Here is a 22936-nt window from a genome sequence, read left to right on the forward strand (position 1 = left end):
TTAATTCTCTACAAAAAAGGTCTCTTAACATTTTGCCATAGCTCGCTTCGTTTCCGAGATATTTGCAGATTTATCTCAAGGGAAGGGGCCTGACGGACATATTTCGAGATATTTCTTCTTCTTGTTGTTCTTCTTCTGCACAGCTAAGCTGGAACTGGCATTTGCAGCTCGCAATAGTGCAGAGTAATCTCAAAGAAAGGGGCCACGGTGTTTCTGTATCTCTATTATGTTGGTGCGGCTTCGGAACTTTTAAATATCTTGATATATCTCGAGAACTACGCATCTGATCAAAAAATACCATAGAACATAAAAAGTAGGAAACTTAATTCTCTACAAAAAAGGTCTCTTAACATTTTGCCATAGCTCGCTTCGTTTCCGAGATATTTGCAGATTTATCTCAAGGGAAGGGGCCTGACGGACATATTTCGAGATATTTCTTCTTCTTGTTGTTCTTCTTCTGCACAGCTAAGCTGGAAGTGGCATTTGCGGCTCGCACTAGTGCAGAGTTATCTCAAGGAAAGGGGCCACGGTGTTTCTGTATCTCTATTATGTTGGTGCGGCTTCGGAACTTTTAAATATCTTGATATATCTCGAGAACTACGCATCTGATCAAAAAATATCATAGAACATAAAAAGTAGGAAACTTAATTCTCTACAAAAAACGTCTCTTAACATTTTGCCATAGCTCGCTTCGTTTCCGAGATATTTGCAGATTTATCTCCAGGGAAGGGGCCTGACGGACATATTTCGAGATATTTCTTCTTCTTGTTGTTCTTCTTCTGCACAGCTAAGCTGGAAGTGGCATTTGCAGCTCGCAATAGTGCAGAGTTATCTCAAAGAAAGGGGCCACGGTGTTTCTGTATCTCTATTATGTTGGTGCGGCTTCGGAACTTTTAAATATCTTGATATATCTCGAGAACTACGCATCTGATCAAAAAATATCATAGAACATAAAAAGTAGGAAACTTAATTCTCTACAAAAAAGGTCTCTTAACATTTTGCCATAGCTCGCTTCGTTTCCGAGATACTTGCAGATTTATCTCAAGGGAAGGGGCCTGACGGACATATTTCGAGATATTTCTTCTTCTTGTTGTTCTTCTTCTGCACAGCTAAGCTGGAAGTGGCATTTGCGGCTCGCACTAGTGCAGAGTTATCTCAAAGAAAGGGGCCACGGTGTTTCTGAATCTCTATTATGTTGGTGCGGCTTCGGAACTTTTAAATATCTCGATATATCTCGAAAACTACGCTTCTGATCAAAAAATATCATAGAACATAAATTGTAGGAAACATAATTCTCTACAAAAAACGTCTCTTAACATTTTGCCATAGCTCGCTTCGTTTCCGAGATATTTGCAGATTCAGCTCAAAGGAACGGGCCTGACGGACATATTTCGAGATATTTCTTCTTCTTGTTGTTCTTCTTCTGCACAGCTAAGCTGGAAGTGGCATTTGCAGCTCGCAATAGTGCAGAGTAATCTCAAAGAAAGGGGCCACGGTGTTTCTGTATCTCTATTATGTTGGTGCGGCTTCGGAACTTTTAAATATCTTGATATATCTCGAGAACTACGCATCTGATCAAAAAATACCCCAGAACATAAAAAGTAGGAAACTTAATTCTCTACAAAAAAGGTCTCTTAACATTTTGCCATAGCTCTCTTCGTTTCCGAGATATTTGCAGATTTATCTCCAGGGAAGCGGCCTGACGGACATATTTCGAGATATTTCTTCTTCTTGTTGTTCTTCTTCTGCACAGCTAAGCTGGAAGTGGCATTTGCAGCTCGCAGTAGTGCAGAGTTATCTCAAAGAAAGGGGCCACGGTGTTTCTGTATCTCTATTATGTTGGTGCGGCTTCGGAACTTTTAAATATCTTGATATATCTCGAGAACTACGCATCTGATCAAAAAATATCAGAGAACATAAAAAGTAGGAAACTTAATTCTCTACAAAAAAGGTCTCTTAACATTTTGCCATAGCTCGCTTCGTTTCCGAGATATTTGCAGATTTATCTCAAGGGAAGGGGCCTGACGGACATATTTCGAGATATTTCTTCTTCTTGTTGTTCTTCTTCTGCACAGCTAAGCTGGAAGTGGCATTTGCGGCTCGCACTAGTGCAGAGTTATCTCAAAGAAAGGGGCCACGGTGTTTCTGTATCTCTATTATGTTGGTGCGGCTTCGGAACTTTTAAATATCTTGATATATCTCGAGAACTACGCATCTGATCAAAAAATATCATAGAACATAAAAAGTAGGAAACTTAATTCTCTACAAAAAAGGTCTCTTAACATTTTGCCATAGCTCGCTTCGTTTCCGAGATATTTGCAGATTTATCTCCAGGGAAGGGGCCTGACGGACATATTTCGAGATATTTCTTCTTCTTGTTGTTCTTCTTCTGCACAGCTAAGCTGGAAGTGGCATTTGCAGCTCGCAATAGTGCAGAGTTATCTCAAAGAAAGGGGCCACGGTGTTTCTGTATCTCTATTATGTTGGTGCGGCTTCGGAACTTTTAAATATCTTGATATATCTCGAGAACTACGCATCTGATCAAAAAATATCATAGAACATAAAAAGTAGGAAACTTAATTCTCTACAAAAAAGGTCTCTTAACATTTTGCCATAGCTCGCTTCGTTTCCGAGATATTTGCAGATTTATCTCAAGGGAAGGGGCCTGACGGACATATTTCGAGATATTTCTTCTTCTTGTTGTTCTTCTTCTGCACAGCTAAGCTGGAAGTGGCATTTGCGGCTCGCACTAGTGCAGAGTTATCTCAAAGAAAGGGGCCACGGTGTTTCTGAATCTCTATTATGTTGGTGCGGCTTCGGAACTTTTAAATATCTCGATATATCTCGAAAACTACGCTTCTGATCAAAAAATATCATAGAACATAAATTGTAGGAAACATAATTCTCTACAAAAAACGTCTCTTAACATTTTGCCATAGCTCGCTTCGTTTCCGAGATATTTGCAGATTCAGCTCAAAGGAACGGGCCTGACGGACATATTTCGAGATATTTCTTCTTCTTGTTGTTCTTCTTCTGCACAGCTAAGCTGGAAGTGGCATTTGCAGCTCGCAATAGTGCAGAGTAATCTCAAAGAAAGGGGCCACGGTGTTTCTGTATCTCTATTATGTTGGTGCGGCTTCGGAACTTTTAAATATCTTGATATATCTCGAGAACTACGCATCTGATCAAAAAATACCCCAGAACATAAAAAGTAGGAAACTTAATTCTCTACAAAAAAGGTCTCTTAACATTTTGCCATAGCTCTCTTCGTTTCCGAGATATTCGCAGATTTATCTCCAGGGAAGCGGCCTGACGGACATATTTCGAGATATTTCTTCTTCTTGTTGTTCTTCTTCTGCACAGCTAAGCTGGAAGTGGCATTTGCAGCTCGCAGTAGTGCAGAGTTATCTCAAAGAAAGGGGCCACGGTGTTTCTGTATCTCTATTATGTTGGTGCGGCTTCGGAACTTTTAAATATCTTGATATATCTCGAGAACTACGCATCTGATCAAAAAATATCATAGAACATAAAAAGTAGGAAACTTAATTCTCTACAAAAAAGGTCTCTTAACATTTTGCCATAGCTCGCTTCGTTTCCGAGATATTTGCAGATTTATCTCCAGGGAAGGGGCCTGACGGACATATTTCGAGATATTTCTTCTTCTTGTTGTTCTTCTTCTGCACAGCTAAGCTGGAAGTGGCATTTGCAACTCGCAATAGTGCAGAGTTATCTCAAAGAAAGGGGCCACGGTGTTTCTGTATGTCTATTATGTTGGTGCGGCTTCGGAACTTTTAAATATCTTGATATATCTCGAGAACTACGCATCTGATCAAAAAATATCATAGAACATAAAAAGTAGGAAACTTAATTCTCTACAAAAAAGGTCTCTTAACATTTTGCCATAGCTCGCTTCGTTTCCGAGATATTTGCAGATTTATCTCAAGGGAAGGGGCCTGACGGACATATTTCGAGATATTTCTTCTTCTTGTTGTTCTTCTTCTGCACAGCTAAGCTGGAAGTGGCATTTGCGGCTCGCACTAGTGCAGAGTTATCTCAAAGAAAGGGGCCACGGTGTTTCTGAATCTCTATTATGTTGGTGCGGCTTCGGAACTTTTAAATATCTCGATATATCTCGAAAACTACGCTTCTGATCAAAAAATATCATAGAACATAAATTGTAGGAAACATAATTCTCTACAAAAAACGTCTCTTAACATTTTGCCATAGCTCGCTTCGTTTCCGAGATATTTGCAGATTCAGCTCAAAGGAACGGGCCTGACGGACATATTTCGAGATATTTCTTCTTCTTGTTGTTCTTCTTCTGCACAGCTAAGCTGGAAGTGGCATTTGCGGCTCGCACTAGTGCAGAGTTATCTCAAAGAAAGGGGCCACGGTGTTTCTGAATCTCTATTATGTTGGTGCGGCTTCGGAACTTTTAAATATCTCGATATATCTCGAAAACTACGCTTCTGATCAAAAAATATCATAGAACATAAATTGTAGGAAACATAATTCTCTACAAAAAACGTCTCTTAACATTTTGCCATAGCTCGCTTCGTTTCCGAGATATTTGCAGATTCAGCTCAAAGGAACGGGCCTGACGGACATATTTCGAGATATTTCTTCTTCTTGTTGTTCTTCTTCTGCACAGCTAAGCTGGAAGTGGCATTTGCAGCTCGCAATAGTGCAGAGTAATCTCAAAGAAAGGGGCCACGGTGTTTCTGTATCTCTATTATGTTGGTGCGGCTTCGGAACTTTTAAATATCTTGATATATCTCGAGAACTACGCATCTGATCAAAAAATACCCCAGAACATAAAAAGTAGGAAACTTAATTCTCTACAAAAAAGGTCTCTTAACATTTTGCCATAGCTCTCTTCGTTTCCGAGATATTCGCAGATTTATCTCCAGGGAAGCGGCCTGACGGACATATTTCGAGATATTTCTTCTTCTTGTTGTTCTTCTTCTGCACAGCTAAGCTGGAAGTGGCATTTGCAGCTCGCAGTAGTGCAGAGTTATCTCAAAGAAAGGGGCCACGGTGTTTCTGTATCTCTATTATGTTGGTGCGGCTTCGGAACTTTTAAATATCTTGATATATCTCGAGAACTACGCATCTGATCAAAAAATATCATAGAACATAAAAAGTAGGAAACTTAATTCTCTACAAAAAAGGTCTCTTAACATTTTGCCATAGCTCGCTTCGTTTCCGAGATATTTGCAGATTTATCTCCAGGGAAGGGGCCTGACGGACATATTTCGAGATATTTCTTCTTCTTGTTGTTCTTCTTCTGCACAGCTAAGCTGGAAGTGGCATTTGCAACTCGCAATAGTGCAGAGTTATCTCAAAGAAAGGGGCCACGGTGTTTCTGTATGTCTATTATGTTGGTGCGGCTTCGGAACTTTTAAATATCTTGATATATCTCGAGAACTACGCATCTGATCAAAAAATATCATAGAACATAAAAAGTAGGAAACTTAATTCTCTACAAAAAAGGTCTCTTAACATTTTGCCATAGCTCGCTTCGTTTCCGAGATATTTGCAGATTTATCTCAAGGGAAGGGGCCTGACGGACATATTTCGAGATATTTCTTCTTCTTGTTGTTCTTCTTCTGCACAGCTAAGCTGGAAGTGGCATTTGCGGCTCGCACTAGTGCAGAGTTATCTCAAAGAAAGGGGCCACGGTGTTTCTGAATCTCTATTATGTTGGTGCGGCTTCGGAACTTTTAAATATCTCGATATATCTCGAAAACTACGCTTCTGATCAAAAAATATCATAGAACATAAATTGTAGGAAACATAATTCTCTACAAAAAACGTCTCTTAACATTTTGCCATAGCTCGCTTCGTTTCCGAGATATTTGCAGATTCAGCTCAAAGGAACGGGCCTGACGGACATATTTCGAGATATTTCTTCTTCTTGTTGTTCTTCTTCTGCACAGCTAAGCTGGAAGTGGCATTTGCAGCTCGCAATAGTGCAGAGTAATCTCAAAGAAAGGGGCCACGGTGTTTCTGTATCTCTATTATGTTGGTGCGGCTTCGGAACTTTTAAATATCTTGATATATCTCGAGAACTACGCATCTGATCAAAAAATACCCCAGAACATAAAAAGTAGGAAACTTAATTCTCTACAAAAAAGGTCTCTTAACATTTTGCCATAGCTCTCATCGTTTCCGAGATATTCGCAGATTTATCTCCAGGGAAGCGGCCTGACGGACATATTTCGAGATATTTCTTCTTCTTGTTGTTCTTCTTCTGCACAGCTAAGCTGGAAGTGGCATTTGCAGCTCGCAGTAGTGCAGAGTTATCTCAAAGAAAGGGGCCACGGTGTTTCTGTATCTCTATTATGTTGGTGCGGCTTCGGAACTTTTAAATATCTTGATATATCTCGAGAACTACGCATCTGATCAAAAAATATCATAGAACATAAAAAGTAGGAAACTTAATTCCCTACAAAAAAGGTCTCTTAACATTTTGCCATAGCTCGCTTCGTTTCCGAGATATTTGCAGATTTATCTCAAGGGAAGGGGCCTGACGGACATATTTCGAGATATTTCTTCTTCTTGTTGTTCTTCTTCTGCACAGCTAAGCTGGAACTGGCATTTGCAGCTCGCAATAGTGCAGAGTAATCTCAAAGAAAGGGGCCACGGTGTTTCTGTATCTCTATTATGTTGGTGCGGCTTCGGAACTTTTAAATATCTTGATATATCTCGAGAACTACGCATCTGATCAAAAAATACCATAGAACATAAAAAGTAGGAAACTTAATTCTCTACAAAAAAGGTCTCTTAACATTTTGCCATAGCTCGCTTCGTTTCCGAGATATTTGCAGATTTATCTCCAGGGAAGGGGCCTGACGGACATATTTCGGGATATTTCTTCTTCTTGTTGTTCTTCTTCTGCACAGCTAAGCTGGAAGTGGCATTTGCAGCTCGCAGTAGTGCAGAGTTATCTCAAAGAAAGGGGCCACGGTGTTTCTGTATCTCTATTATGTTGGTGCGGCTTCGGAACTTTTAAATATCTTGATATATCTCGAGAACTACGCATCTGATCAAAAAATATCATAGAACATAAAAAGTAGGAAACTTAATTCTCTACAAAAAAGGTCTCTTAACATTTTGCCATAGCTCGCTTCGTTTCCGAGATATTTGCAGATTTATCTCAAGGGAAGGGGCCTGACGGACATATTTCGAGATATTTCTTCTTCTTGTTGTTCTTCTTCTGCACAGCTAAGCTGGAAGTGGCATTTGCGGCTCGCACTAGTGCAGAGTTATCTCAAAGAAAGGGGCCACGGTGTTTCTGAATCTCTATTATGTTGGTGCGGCTTCGGAACTTTTAAATATCTCGATATATCTGGAAAACTACGCTTCTGATCAAAAAGTATCATAGAACATAAATTGTAGGAAACATAATTCTCTACAAAAAACGTCTCTTAACATTTTGCCATAGCTCGCTTCGTTTCCGAGATATTTGCAGATTTATCTCCAGGGAAGCGGCCTGACGGACATATTTCGAGATATTTCTTCTTCTTGTTGTTCTTCTTCTGCACAGCTAAGCTGGAAGTGGCATTTGCAGCTCGCAGTAGTGCAGAGTTATCTCAAAGAAAGGGGCCACGGTGTTTCTGTATCTCTATTATGTTGGTGCGCCTTCGGAACTTTTAAATATCTTGATATATCTCGAGAACTACGCATCTGATCAAAAAATATCATAGAACATAAAAAGTAGGAAACTTAATTCTCTACAAAAAAGGTCTCTTAAGATTTTGCCATAGCTCGCTTCGTCTCCGAGATATTTGCAGATTTATCTCCAGGGAAGGGGCCTGACGGACATATTTCGAGATATTTCTTCTTCTTGTTGTTCTTCTTCTGCACAGCTAAGCTGGAAGTGGCATTTGCAGCTCGCAATAGTGCAGAGTTATCTCAAAGAAAGGGGCCACGGTGTTTCTGTATCTCTATTATGTTGGTGCGGCTTCGGAACTTTTAAATATCTTGATATATCTCGAGAACTACGCATCTGATCAAAAAATATCATAGAACATAAAAAGTAGGAAACTTAATTCTCTACAAAAAAGGGCTCTTAACATCTTGCCATAGCTCGCTTCGTTTCCGAGATATTTGCAGATTTATCTCCAGGGAAGGGGCCTGACGGACATATTTCGAGATATTTCTTCTTCTTGTTGTTCTTCTTCTGCACAGCTAAGCTGGAACTGGCATTTGCAGCTCGCAATAGTGCAGAGTAATCTCAAAGAAAGGGGCCACGGTGTTTCTGTATCTCTATTATGTTGGTGCGGCTTCGGAACTTTTAAATATCTTGATATATCTCGAGAACTACGCATCTGATCAAAAAATACCATAGAACATAAAAAGTAGGAAACTTAATTCTCTACAAAAAAGGTCTCTTAACATTTTGCCATAGCTCGCTTCGTTTCCGAGATATTTGCAGATTTATCTCCAGGGAAGGGGCCTGACGGACATATTTCGGGATATTTCTTCTTCTTGTTGTTCTTCTTCTGCACAGCTAAGCTGGAAGTGGCATTTGCAGCTCGCAGTAGTGCAGAGTTATCTCAAAGAAAGGGGCCACGGTGTTTCTGTATCTCTATTATGTTGGTGCGGCTTCGGAACTTTTAAATATCTTGATATATCTCGAGAACTACGCATCTGATCAAAAAATATCATAGAACATAAAAAGTAGGAAACTTAATTCTCTACAAAAAAGGTCTCTTAACATTTTGCCATAGCTCGCTTCGTTTCCGAGATATTTGCAGATTTATCTCCAGGGAAGGGGCCTGACGGACATATTTCGAGATATTTCTTCTTCTTGTTGTTCTTCTTCTGCACAGCTAAGCTGGAAGTGGCATTTGCAGCTCGCAATAGTGCAGAGTTATCTCAAAGAAAGGGGCCACGGTGTTTCTGTATCTCTATTATGTTGGTGCGGCTTCGGAACTTTTAAATATCTTGATATATCTCGAGAACTACCCATCTGATCAAAAAATATCATAGAACATAAAAAGTGGGAAACTTAATTCTCTACAAAAAAGGTCTCTTAACATTTTGCCATAGCTCGCTTCGTTTCCGAGATATTTGCAGATTTATCTCAAGGGAAGGGGCCTGACGGACATATTTCGAGATATTTCTTCTTCTTGTTGTTCTTCTTCTGCACAGCTAAGCTGGAAGTGGCATTTGCGGCTCGCACTAGTGCAGAGTTATCTCAAAGAAAGGGGCCACGGTGTTTCTGAATCTCTATTATGTTGGTGCGGCTTCGGAACTTTTAAATATCTCGATATATCTGGAAAACTACGCTTCTGATCAAAAAGTATCATAGAACATAAATTGTAGGAAACATAATTCTCTACAAAAAACGTCTCTTAACATTTTGCCATAGCTCGCTTCGTTTCCGAGATATTTGCAGATTTATCTCCAGGGAAGCGGCCTGACGGACATATTTCGAGATATTTCTTCTTCTTGTTGTTCTTCTTCTGCACAGCTAAGCTGGAAGTGGCATTTGCAGCTCGCATTAGTGCAGAGTTATCTCAAAGAAAGGGGCCACGGTGTTTCTGTATCTCTATTATGTTGGTGCGCCTTCGGAACTTTTAAATATCTTGATATATCTCGAGAACTACGCATCTGATCAAAAAATATCATAGAACATAAAAAGTAGGAAACTTAATTCTCTACAAAAAAGGTCTCTTAACATTTTGCCATAGCTCGCTTCGTTTCCGAGATATTTGCAGATTTATCTCCAGGGAAGGGGCCTGACGGACATATTTCGAGATATTTCTTCTTCTTGTTGTTCTTCTTCTGCACAGCTAAGCTGGAAGTGGCATTTGCAGCTCGCAATAGTGCAGAGTTATCTCAAAGAAAGGGGCCACGGTATTTCTGTATCTCTATTATGTTGGTGCGGCTTCGGAACTTTTAAATATCTTGATATATCTCGAGAACTACGCATCTGATCAAAAAATATCATAGAACATAAAAAGTAGGAAACTTAATTCTCTACAAAAAAGGGCTCTTAACATCTTGCCATAGCTCGCTTCGTTTCCGAGATATTTGCAGATTTATCTCCAGGGAAGGGGCCTGACGGACATATTTCGAGATATTTCTTCTTCTTGTTGTTCTTCTTCTGCACAGCTAAGCTGGAAGTGGCATTTGCAGCTCGCAATAGTGCAGAGTTATCTCAAAGAAAGGGGCCACGGTGTTTCTGTATCTCTATTATGTTGGTGCGGCTTCGGAACTTTTAAATATCTTGATATATCTCGAGAACTACGCATCTGATCAAAAAATATCATAGAACATAAAAAGTAGGAAACTTAATTCTCTACAAAAAAGGTCTCTTAACATTTTGCCATAGCTCGCTTCGTTTCCGAGATATTTGCAGATTTATCTCAAGGGAAGGGGCCTGACGGACATATTTCGAGATATTTCTTCTTCTTGTTGTTCTTCTTCTGCACAGCTAAGCTGGAAGTGGCATTTGCGGCTCGCACTAGTGCAGAGTTATCTCAAAGAAAGGGGCCACGGTGTTTCTGAATCACTATTATGTTGGTGCGGCTTCGGAACTTTTAAATATCTCGATATATCTCGAAAACTACGCTTCTGATCAAAAAGTATCATAGAACATAAATTGTAGGAAACATAATTCTCTACAAAAAACGTCTCTTAATATTTTGCCATAGCTCGCTTCGTTTCCGAGATATTTGCAGATTCAGCTCAAAGGAACGGGCCTGACGGACATATTTCGAGATATTTCTTCTTCTTGTTGTTCTTCTTCTGCACAGCTAAGCTGGAAGTGGCATTTGCAGCTCGCAATAGTGCAGAGTAATCTCAAAGAAAGGGGCCACGGTGTTTCTGTATCTCTATTATGTTGGTGCGGCTTCGGAACTTTTAAATATCTTGATATATCTCGAGAACTACGCATCTGATCAATAAATACCATAGAACATAAAAAGTAGGAAACTTAATTCTCTACAAAAAAGGTCTCTTAACATTTTGCCATAGCTCTCTTCGTTTCCGAGATATTTGCAGATCTATCTCCAGGGAAGCGGCCTGACGGACATATTTCGAGATATTTCTTCTTCTTGTTGTTCTTCTTCTGCACAGCTAAGCTGGAAGTGGCATTTGCAGCTCGCAGTAGTGCAGAGTTATCTCAAAGAAAGGGGCCACGGTGTTTCTGTATCTCTATTATGTTGGTGCGGCTTCGGAACTTTTAAATATCTTGATATATCTCGAGAACTACGCATCTGATCAAAAAATATCATAGAACATAAAAAGTAGGAAACTTAATTCTCTACAAAAAAGGTCTCTTAACATTTTGCCATAGCTCGCTTCGTTTCCGAGATATTTGCAGATTTATCTCCAGGGAAGGGGCCTGACGGACATATTTCGAGATATTTCTTCTTCTTGTTGTTCTTCTTCTGCACAGCTAAGCTGGAAGTGGCATTTGCAGCTCGCAATAGTGCAGAGTTATCTCAAAGAAAGGGGCCACGGTGTTTCTGTATCTCTATTATGTTGGTGCGGCTTCGGAACTTTTAAATATCTTGATATATCTCGAGAACTACGCATCTGATCAAAAAATATCATAGAACATAAAAAGTAGGAAACTTAATTCTCTACAAAAAAGGTCTCTTAACATCTTGCCATAGCTCGCTTCGTTTCCGAGATATTTGCAGATTTATCTCCAGGGAAGGGGCCTGACGGACATATTTCGAGATATTTCTTCTTCTTGTTGTTCTTCTTCTGCACAGCTAAGCTGGAAGTGGCATTTGCAGCTCGCAATAGTGCAGAGTTATCTCAAAGAAAGGGGCCACGGTGTTTCTGTATCTCTATTATGTTGGTGCGGCTTCGGAACTTTTAAATATCTCGATATATCTCGAGAACTACGCATCTGATCAAAAAATATCATAGAACATAAAAAGTAGGAAACTTAATTCTCTACAAAAAAGGTCTCTTAACATTTTGCCATAGCTCGCTTCGTTTCCGAGATATTTGCAGATTTATCTCAAGGGAAGGGGCCTGACGGACATATTTCGAGATATTTCTTCTTCTTGTTGTTCTTCTTCTGCACAGCTAAGCTGGAAGTGGCATTTGCAGCTCGCAATAGTGCAGAGTAATCTCAAAGAAAGGGGCCACGGTGTTTCTGTATCTCTATTATGTTGGTGCGGCTTCGGAACTTTTAAATATCTTGATATATCTCGAGAACTACGCATCTGATCAAAAAATACCATAGAACATAAAAAGTAGGAAACTTAATTCTCTACAAAAAAGGTCTCTTAACATTTTGCCATAGCTCTCTTCGTTTCCGAGATATTTGCAGATTTATCTCCAGGGAAGCGGCCTGACGGACATATTTCGAGATATTTCTTCTTCTTGTTGTTCTTCTTCTGCACAGCTAAGCTGGAAGTGGCATTTGCAGCTCGCAGTAGTGCAGAGTTATCTCCAAGAAAGGGGCCACGGTGTTTCTGTATCTCTATTATGTTGGTGCGGCTTCGGAACTTTTAAATATCTTGATATATCTCGAGAACTACGCATCTGATCAAAAAATATCATAGAACATAAAAAGTAGGAAACTTAATTCTCTACAAAAAAGGTCTCTTAACATTTTGCCATAGCTCGCTTCGTTTCCGAGATATTTGCAGATTTATCTCCAGGGAAGGGGCCTGACGGACATATTTCGAGATATTTCTTCTTCTTGTTGTTCTTCTTCTGCACAGCTAAGCTGGAAGTGGCATTTGCAGCTCGCAATAGTGCAGAGTTATCTCAAAGAAAGGGGCCACGGTGTTTCTGTATCTCTATTATGTTGGTGCGGCTTCGGAACTTTTAAATATCTTGATATATCTCGAGAACTACGCATCTGATCAAAAAATATCATAGAACATAAAAAGTAGGAAACTTAATTCTCTACAAAAAAGGTCTCTTAACATCTTGCCATAGCTCGCTTCGTTTCCGAGATATTTGCAGATTTATCTCCAGGGAAGGGGCCTGACGGACATATTTCGAGATATTTCTTCTTCTTGTTGTTCTTCTTCTGCACAGCTAAGCTGGAAGTGGCATTTGCAGCTCGCAACAGTGCAGAGTTATCTCAAAGAAAGGGGCCACGGTGTTTCTGTATCTCTATTATGTTGGTGCGGCTTCGGAACTTTTAAATATCTTGATATATCTCGAGAACTACGCATCTGATCAAAAAATATCATAGAACATAAAAAGTAGGAAACTTAATTCTCTACAAAAAAGGTCTCTTAACATTTTGCCATAGCTCGCTTCGTTTCCGAGATATTTGCAGGTTTATCTCAAGGGAAGGGGCCTGACGGACATATTTCGAGATATTTCTTCTTCTTGTTGTTCTTCTTCTGCACAGCTAAGCTGGAAGTGGCATTTGCAGCTCGCAATAGTGCAGAGTAATCTCAAAGAAAGGGGCCACGGTGTTTCTGTATCTCTATTATGTTGGTGCGGCTTCGGAACTTTTAAATATCTTGATATATCTCGAGAACTACGCATCTGATCAAAAAATACCATAGAACATAAAAAGTAGGAAACTTAATTCTCTACAAAAAAGGTCTCTTAACATTTTGCCATAGCTCGCTTCGTTTCCGAGATATTTGCAGATTTATCTCAAGGGAAGGGGCCTGACGGACATATTTCGAGATATTTCTTCTTCTTGTTGTTCTTCTTCTGCACAGCTAAGCTGGAAGTGGCATTTGCAGCTCGCAATAGTGCAGAGTAATCTCAAAGAAAGGGGCCACGGTGTTTCTGTATCTCTATTATGTTGGTGCGGCTTCGGAACTTTTAAATATCTTGATATATCTCGAGAACTACGCATCTGATCAAAAAATACCATAGAACATAAAAAGTAGGAAACTTAATTCTCTACAAAAAAGGTCTCTCAACATTTTGCCATAGCTCGCTTCGTTTCCGAGATATTTGCAGATTTATCTCAAGGGAAGGGGCCTGACGGACATATTTCGAGATATTTCTTCTTCTTGTTGTTCTTCTTCTGCACAGCTAAGCTGGAAGTGGCATTTGCGGCTCGCACTAGTGCAGAGTTATCTCAAAGAAAGGGGCCACGGTGTTTCTGTATCTCTATTATGTTGGTGCGGCTTCGGAACTTTTAAATATCTTGATATATCTCGAGAACTACGCATCTGATCAAAAAATATCATAGAACATAAAAAGTAGGAAACTTAATTCTCTACAAAAAAGGTCTCTAAACATTTTGCCATAGCTCGCTTCGTTTCCGAGATATTTGCAGATTTATCTCCAGGGAAGCGGCCTGACGGACATATTTCGAGATATTTCTTCTTCTTGTTGTTCTTCTTCTGCACAGCTAAGCTGGAAGTGGCATTTGCAGCTCGCAGTAGTGCAGAGTTATCTCAAAGAAAGGGGCCACGGTGTTTCTGTATCTCTATTATGTTGGTGCGGCTTCGGAACTTTTAAATATCTTGATATATCTCGAGAACTACGCATCTGATCAAAAAATATCATAGAACATAAAAAGTAGGAAACTTAATTCTCTACAAAAAAGGTCTCTTAACATTTTGCCATAGCTCGCTTCGTTTCCGAGATATTTGCAGATTTATCTCCAGGGAAGGGGCCTGACGGACATATTTCGAGATATTTCTTCTTCTTGTTGTTCTTCTTCTGCACAGCTAAGCTGGAAGTGGCATTTGCAGCTCGCAATAGTGCAGAATTATCTCAAAGAAAGGGGCCACGGTGTTTCTGTATCTCTATTATGTTGGTGCGGCTTCGGAACTTTTAAATATCTTGATATATCTCGAGAACTACGCATCTGATCAAAAAATATCATAGAACATAAAAAGTAGGAAACTTAATTCCCTACAAAAAAGGTCTCTTAACATCTTGCCATAGCTCGCTTCGTTTCCGAGATATTTGCAGATTTATCTCCAGGGAAGGGGCCTGACGAACATATTTCGAGATATTTCTTCTTCTTGTTGTTCTTCTTCTGCACAGCTAAGCTGGAAGTGGCATTTGCAGCTCGCAACAGTGCAGAGTTATCTCAAAGAAAGGGGCCACGGTGTTTCTGTATCTCTATTATGTTGGTGCGGCTTCGGAACTTTTAAATATCTTGATATATCTCGAGAACTACGCATCTGATCAAAAAATATCATAGAACATAAAAAGTAGGAAACTTAATTCTCTACAAAAAAGGTCTCTTAACATTTTGCCATAGCTCGCTTCGTTTCCGAGATATTTGCACATTTATCTCAAGGGAAAGGGCCTAACGGACATATTTCGAGATATTTCTTCTTCTTGTTGTTCTTCTTCTGCACAGCTAAACTGGAAGTGGCATTTCCAGCTCGCAATAGTGCAGAGTTATCTCAAAGAGAGGGGCCACGGTATTTATGTATCTCTATTATGTTGGTGCGGCTTCGGAACTTTTAAATATATTGATATATCTCGAGAACTACGTAGCTGATCAAAAATTTTCATAGAAGATAAAAAGTAGGAAACTTAATTCTCTACAAAAAAGGTCTCTTAACATTTTGCCATAGCTCGCTCCGTTTCCGAGATATTTGCAGATTTATCTCAAGGGAAGGGGCCTGACGGACATATTTCGAGATATTTCTTCTTCTTGTCCTTCTTCTGCACAGCTAAGCTGGAAGTGGCATTTGCGGCTCGCACTAGTGCAGAGTTATCTCAAAGAAAGGGGCCACGGTGTTTCTGTATCTCTATTATGTTGGTGCGGCTTCGGAACTTTTAAATATCTCGATATATCTCGAAAACTACGCTTCTGACCAAAAAATATCATAGAACATAAAAAGTAGGAAACTTAATTCTCTACAAAAAAGGTCTCTTAACATTTTGCCATAGCTCGCTTCGTTTCCGAGATATTTGCAGATTTATCTCAAGGGAAGGGGCCTGACGGACATATTTCGAGATATTTCTTCTTCTTGTTGTTCTTCTTCTGCACAGCTAAGCTGGAAGTGGCATTTGCGGCTCGCACTAGTGCAGAGTTATCTCGAAGAAAGGGGCCACGGTGTTTCTGTATCTCTATTATGTTGGTGCGGCTTCGGAACTTTTAAATATCTTGATATATCTCGAGAACTACGCATCTGATCAAAAAATATCATAGAACATAAAAAGTAGGAAACTTAATTCTCTACAAAAAAGGTCTCTTAACATTTTGCCATAGCTCGCTTCGTTTCCGAGATATTTGCAGATTTATCTCCAGGGAAGGGGCCTGACGGACATATTTCGAGATATTTCTTCTTCTTGTTGTTCTTCTTCTGCACAGCTAAGCTGGAAGTGGCATTTGCAGCTCGCAATAGTGCAGAATTATCTCAAAGAAAGGGGCCACGGTGTTTCTGTATCTCTATTATGTTGGTGCGGCTTCGGAACTTTTAAATATCTTGATATATCTCGAGAACTACGCATCTGATCAAAAAATATCATAGAACATAAAAAGTAGGAAACTTAATTCCCTACAAAAAAGGTCTCTTAACATCTTGCCATAGCTCGCTTCGTTTCCGAGATATTTGCAGATTTATCTCCAGGGAAGGGGCCTGACGAACATATTTCGAGATATTTCTTCTTCTTGTTGTTCTTCTTCTGCACAGCTAAGCTGGAAGTGGCATTTGCAGCTCGCAACAGTGCAGAGTTATCTCAAAGAAAGGGGCCACGGTGTTTCTGTATCTCTATTATGTTGGTGCGGCTTCGGAACTTTTAAATATCTTGATATATCTCGAGAACTACGCATCTGATCAAAAAATACCATAGAACATAAAAAGTAGGAAACTTAATTCTCTACAAAAAACGTCTCTTAACATTTTGCCATAGCTCGCTTCGTTTCCGAGATATTTGCAGATATATCTCAAGGGAAGGGGCCTGACGGACATATTTCGAGATATTTCTTCTTCTTGTTGCTCTTCTTCTGCACAGCTAAGCTGGAAGTGGCATTTGCGGCTCGCACTAGTGCAGAGTTATCTCAAAGAAAGGGGCCACGGTGTTTCTGTATCTCTATTATGTTGGTGCGGCTTCGGAACTTTTAAATATCTCGATATATCTCGAAAACTACGCTTCTGATCAAAAAATATCATAGAACATAAATTGTAGGAAACATAATGCTCTACAAAAAAGGTCTCTTAACATTTTGCCATAGCTCGCTTCGTTTCCGAGATATTTGCAGATTTATCTCAAGGGATGGGGCCTGACGGACATAGTTCGAGATATTTCTTCTTCTTGTTGTTCTTCTTCTGCACAGCTAAGCTGGAAGTGGCATTTGCGGCTCGCACTAGTGCAGAGTTATCTCAAAGAAAGGGGCCACGGTGTTTCTGTATCTCTATTATGTTGGTGCGGCTTCGGAACTTTTAAATATCTTGATATATCTCGAGAACTACGCATCTGATCAAAAAATATCATAGAACATAAAAAGTAGGAAACTTAATTCTCTACAAAAAAGGTCTCTTAACATTTTGCCATAGCTCGCTTCGTTTCCGAGATATTTGCACATTTATCTCAAGGGAAAGGGCCTAACGGACATATTTCGAGATATTTCTTCTTCTTGTTGTTCTTCTTCTGCACAGCTAAACTGGAAGTGGCATTTCCAGCTCGCAATAGTGCAGAGTTATCTCAAAGAGAGGGGCCACGGTATTTATGTATCTCTATTATGTTGGTGCGGCTTCGGAACTTTTAAATATATTGATATATCTCGAGAACTACGTAGCTGATCAAAAATTTTCATAGAAGATAAAAAGTAGGAAACTTAATTCTCTACAAAAAAGGTCTCTTAACATTTTGCCATAGCTCGCTCCGTTTCCGAGATATTTGCAGATTTATCTCAAGGGAAGGGGCCTGACGGACATATTTCGAGATATTTCTTCTTCTTGTCCTTCTTCTGCACAGCTAAGCTGGAAGTGGCATTTGCGGCTCGCACTAGTGCAGAGTTATCTCAAAGAAAGGGGCCACGGTGTTTCTGTATCTCTATTATGTTGGTGCGGCTTCGGAACTTTTAAATATCTCGATATATCTCGAAAACTACGCTTCTGACCAAAAAATATCATAGAACATAAAAAGTAGGAAACTTAATTCTCTACAAAAAAGGTCTCTTAACATTTTGCCATAGCTCGCTTCGTTTCCGAGATATTTGCAGATTTATCTCAAGGGAAGGGGCCTGACGGACATATTTCGAGATATTTCTTCTTCTTGTTGTTCTTCTTCTGCACAGCTAAGCTGGAAGTGGCATTTGCGGCTCGCACTAGTGCAGAGTTATCTCGAAGAAAGGGGCCACGGTGTTTCTGTATCTCTATTATGTTGGTGCGGCTTCGGAACTTTTAAATATCTTGATATATCTCGAGAACTACGCATCTGATCAAAAAATATCATAGAACATAAAAAGTAGGAAACTTAATTCTCTACAAAAAAGGTCTCTTAACATTTTGCCATAGCTCGCTTCGTTTCCGAGATATTTGCAGATTTATCTCAAGGGAAGGGGCCTGACGGACATATTTCGAGATATTTCTTCTTCTTGTTGTTCTTCTTCTGCACAGCTAAGCTGGAAGTGGCATTTGCGGCTCGCACTAGTGCAGAGTTATCTCGAAGAAAGGGGCCACGGTGTTTCTGTATCTCTATTATGTTGGTGCGGCTTCGGAACTTTTAAATATCTTGATATATCTCGAGAACTACGCATCTGATCAAAAAATATCATAGAACATAAATTGTAGGAAACATAATTCTCTACAAAAAACGTCTCTTAACATTTTGCCATAGCTCGCTTCGTTTCCGAGATATTTGCAGATACAGCTCAAAGGAACGGGCCTGACGGACATATTTCGAGATATTTCTTCTTCTTGTTGTTCTTCTTCTGCACAGCTAAGCTGGAAGTGGCATTTGCAGCTCGCAATAGTGCAGAGTAGTCTCAAAGAAAGGGGCCACGGTGTTTCTGTATCTCTATTATGTTGGTGCGGCTTCGGAACTTTTAAATATCTTGATATATCTCGAGAACTACGCATCTGATCAAAAAATATCATAGAACATCAAAAGTAGGAAACTTAATTCTCTACAAAAAAGGTCTCTTAACATTTTGCCATAGCTCGCTTCGTTTCCGAGATATTTGCAGATTTATCTCAAGGGAAGGGGCCTGACGGACATATTTCGAGATATTTCTCCTTCTTGTTGTTCTTCTTCTGCACAGCTAAGCTGGAAGTGGCATTTGCGGCTCGCACTAGTGCAGAGTTATCTCGAAGAAAGGGGCCACGGTGCTTCTGTATCTCTATTATGTTGGTGCGGCTTCGGAACTTTTAAATATCTTGATATATCTCGAGAACTACGCATCTGATCAAAAAATATCATAGAACATAGAAAGTAGGAAACTTAATTCTCTACAAAAAAGGTCTCTTAACATTTTGCCATAGCTCGCTTCGTTTCCGAGATATTTGCAGATTTATCTCAAGGGAAGGGGCCTGACGGACATATTTCGAGATATTTCTTCTTCTTGTTGTTCTTCCTCTGCACAGCTAAGCTGGAAGTGGCATTTGCAGCTCGCAATAGTGCAGAGTAATCTCAAAGAAAGGGGCCACGGTGTTTCTGTATCTCTATTATGTTGGTGCGGCTTCGGAACTTTTAAATATCTTGATATATCTCGAGAACCACGCATCTGATCAAAAAATATCATAGAACATAAAAAGTAGGAAACTTAATTCTCCACAAAAAAGGTCTCTTAACATTTTGCCATAGCTCGCTTCGTTTCCGAGATATTTGCAGATTTATCTCAAGGGAAGGGGCCTGAGGGACATATTTCGAGATATTTCTTCTTCTTGTTGTTCTTCTTCTGCACAGCTAAGCTGGAAGTGGCATTTGCGGCTCGCACTAGTGCAGAGTTATCTCGAAGAAAGGGGCCACGGTGTTTCTGTATCTCTATTATGTTGGTGCGGCTTCGGCACTTTTAAATATCTTGATATATCTCGAGAACTACGCATCTGATCAAAAAATATCATAGAACATAAAAAGTAGGAAACTTAATTCTCTACAAAAAAGTTCTCTTAACATTTTGCCATAGCTCGCTTCGTTTCCGAGATATTTGCAGATTTATCTCAAGGGAAGGGGCCTGACGGACATATTTCGAGATATTTCTTCTTCTTGTTGTTCTTCCTCTGCACAGCTAAGCTGGAAGTGGCATTTGCAGCTCGCAATAGTGCAGAGTTATCTCGAAGAAAGGGGCCAGGGTGTTTCTGTATCTCTATTATGTTGGTGCGGCTTCGGAACTTTTAAATATCTTGATATATCTCGAGAACTACGCATCTGATCAAAAAATATCATAGAACATATAAAGTAGGAAACATAATTCTCTACAAAAAAGGTCTCTTAACATTTTGCCATAGCTCGCTTCGTTTCCGAGATATTTGCAGATTTATCTCAAGGGAAGGGGCCTGACGGACATATTTCGAGATATTTCTTCTTCTTGTTGTTCTTCTTCTGCACAGCTCAGCTGGAAGTGGCATTTGCGGCTCGCACTATTGCAGAGTTATCTCGAAGAAAGGGGCCACGGTGTTTCTGTATCTCTATTATGTTGGTGCGGCTTCGGAACTTTTAAATATCTTGATATATCTCGAGAACTACGCATCTGATCAAAAAATATCATAGAACATAAAAAGTAGGAAACTTAATTCTCTACAAAAAAGGTCTCTTAACATTTTGCCATAGCTCGCTTCGTTTCCGAGATATTTGCAGATTTATCTCAAGGGAAGGGGCCTGACGGACATATTTCGAGATATTTCTTCTTCTTGTTGTTCTTCTTCTGCACAGCTAAGCTGGAAGTGGCATTTGCGGCTCGCACTAGTGCAGAGTTATCTCGAAGGAAGGGGCCACGGTGTTTCTGTATCTCTATTATGTTGGTGCGGCTTCGGAACTTTTAAATATCTTGATATATCTCGAGAACTACGCATCTGATCAAAAAATATCATAGAACATAAAAAGTAGGAAACTTAATTCTCTACAAAAAAGGTCTCTTAACATTTTGCCATAGCTCGCTTCGTTTCCGAGATATTTGCAGATTTATCTCAAGGGAAGGGGCCTGACGGACATATTTCGAGATATTTCTTCTTCTTGTTGTTCTTCTTCTGCACAGCTAAGCTGGAAGTGGCATTTGCGGCTCGCACTAGTGCAGAGTTATCTCGAAGGAAGGGGCCACGGTGTTTCTGTATCTCTATTATGTTGGTGCGGCTTCGGAACTTTTAAATATCTTGATATATCTCGAGAACTACGCATCTGATCAAAAAATATCATAGAACATAAAAAGTAGGAAACTTAATTCTCTACAAAAAAGGTCTCTTAACATTTTGCCATAGCTCGCTTCGTTTCCGAGATATTTGCAGATTTATCTCAAGGGAAGGGGCCTGACGGACATATTTCGAGATATTTCTTCTTCTTGTTGTTCTTCTTCTGCACAGCTAAGCTGGAAGTGGCATTTGCGGCTCGCACTAGTGCAGAGTTATCTCGAAGGAAGGGGCCACGGTGTTTCTGTATCTCTATTATGTTGGTGCGGCTTCGGAACTTTTAAATATCTTGATATATCTCGAGAACTACGCATCTGATCAAAAAATATCATAGAACATAAAAAGTAGGAAACTTAATTCTCTACAAAAAAGGTCTCTTAACATTTTGCCATAGCTCGCTTCGTTTCCGAGATATTTGCAGATTTATCTCAAGGGAAGGGGCCTGACGGACATATTTCGAGATATTTCTTCTTCTTGTTGTTCTTCTTCTGCACAGCTAAGCTGGAAGTGGCATTTGCGGCTCGCACTAGTGCAGAGTTATCTCGAAGGAAGGGGCCACGGTGTTTCTGTATCTCTATTATGTTGGTGCGGCTTCGGAACTTTTAAATATCTTGATATATCTCGAGAACTACGCATCTGATCAAAAAATATCATAGAACATAAAAAGTAGGAAACTTAATTCTCTACAAAAAAGGTCTCTTAACATTTTGCCATAGCTCGCTTCGTTTCCGAGATATTTGCAGATTTATCTCAAGGGAAGGGGCCTGACGGACATATTTCGAGATATTTCTTCTTCTTGTTGTTCTTCTTCTGCACAGCTAAGCTGGAAGTGGCATTTGCGGCTCGCACTAGTGCAGAGTGATCTCAAAGAAAGGGGCCACGGTGTTTCTGTATCTCTATTATGTTGGTGCGGCTTCGGAACTTTTAAATATCTTGATATATCTCGAGAACTACGCATCTGATCAAAAAATATCATAGAACATAAAAAGTAGGAAACTTAATTCTCTACAAAAAAGCTCTCTTAACATTTTGCCATAGCTCGCTTCGTTTCCGAGATATTTGCAGATTTATCTCAAGGGAAGGGGCCTGACGGACATATTTCGAGATATTTCTTCTTCTTGTTGTCCTTCTTCTGCACAGCTAAGCTGGAAGTGGCATTTGCGGCTCGCACTAGTGCAGAGTTATCTCGAAGAAAGGGGCCACGGTGTTTCTGTATCTCTATTATGTTGGTGCGGCTTCGGAACTTTTAAATATCTTGATATATCTCGAGAACTACGCATCTGATCAAAAAATATCATAGAACATAAAAAGTAGGAAACTTAATTCTCTACAAAAAAGGTCTCTTAACATTTTGCCATAGCTCGCGTCGTTTCCGAGATATTTGCAGATTTATCTCAAGGGAAGGGGCCTGACGGACATATTTCGAGATATTTCTTCTTCTTGTTGTTCTTCTTCTGCACAGCTAAGCTGGAAGTGGCATTTGCGGCTCGCACTAGTGCAGAGTTATCTCAAAGAAAGGGGCCACGGTGTTTCTGTATCTCTATTATGTTGGTGCGGCTTCGGAACTTTTAAATATCTTGATATATCTCGAGAACTACGCATCTGATCAAAAAATATCATAGAACATAAATTGTAGGAAACATAATTCTCTACAAAAAACGTCTCTTAACATTTTGCCATAGCTCGCTTCGTTTCCGAGATATTTGCAGATTCAGCTCAAA

The sequence above is a fragment of the Osmia lignaria genome, unplaced genomic scaffold, assembly GCF_051020975.1.
Source record: "Osmia lignaria lignaria isolate PbOS001 unplaced genomic scaffold, iyOsmLign1 scaffold0005, whole genome shotgun sequence".
NCBI lineage: Eukaryota > Metazoa > Arthropoda > Insecta > Hymenoptera > Megachilidae > Osmia > Osmia lignaria.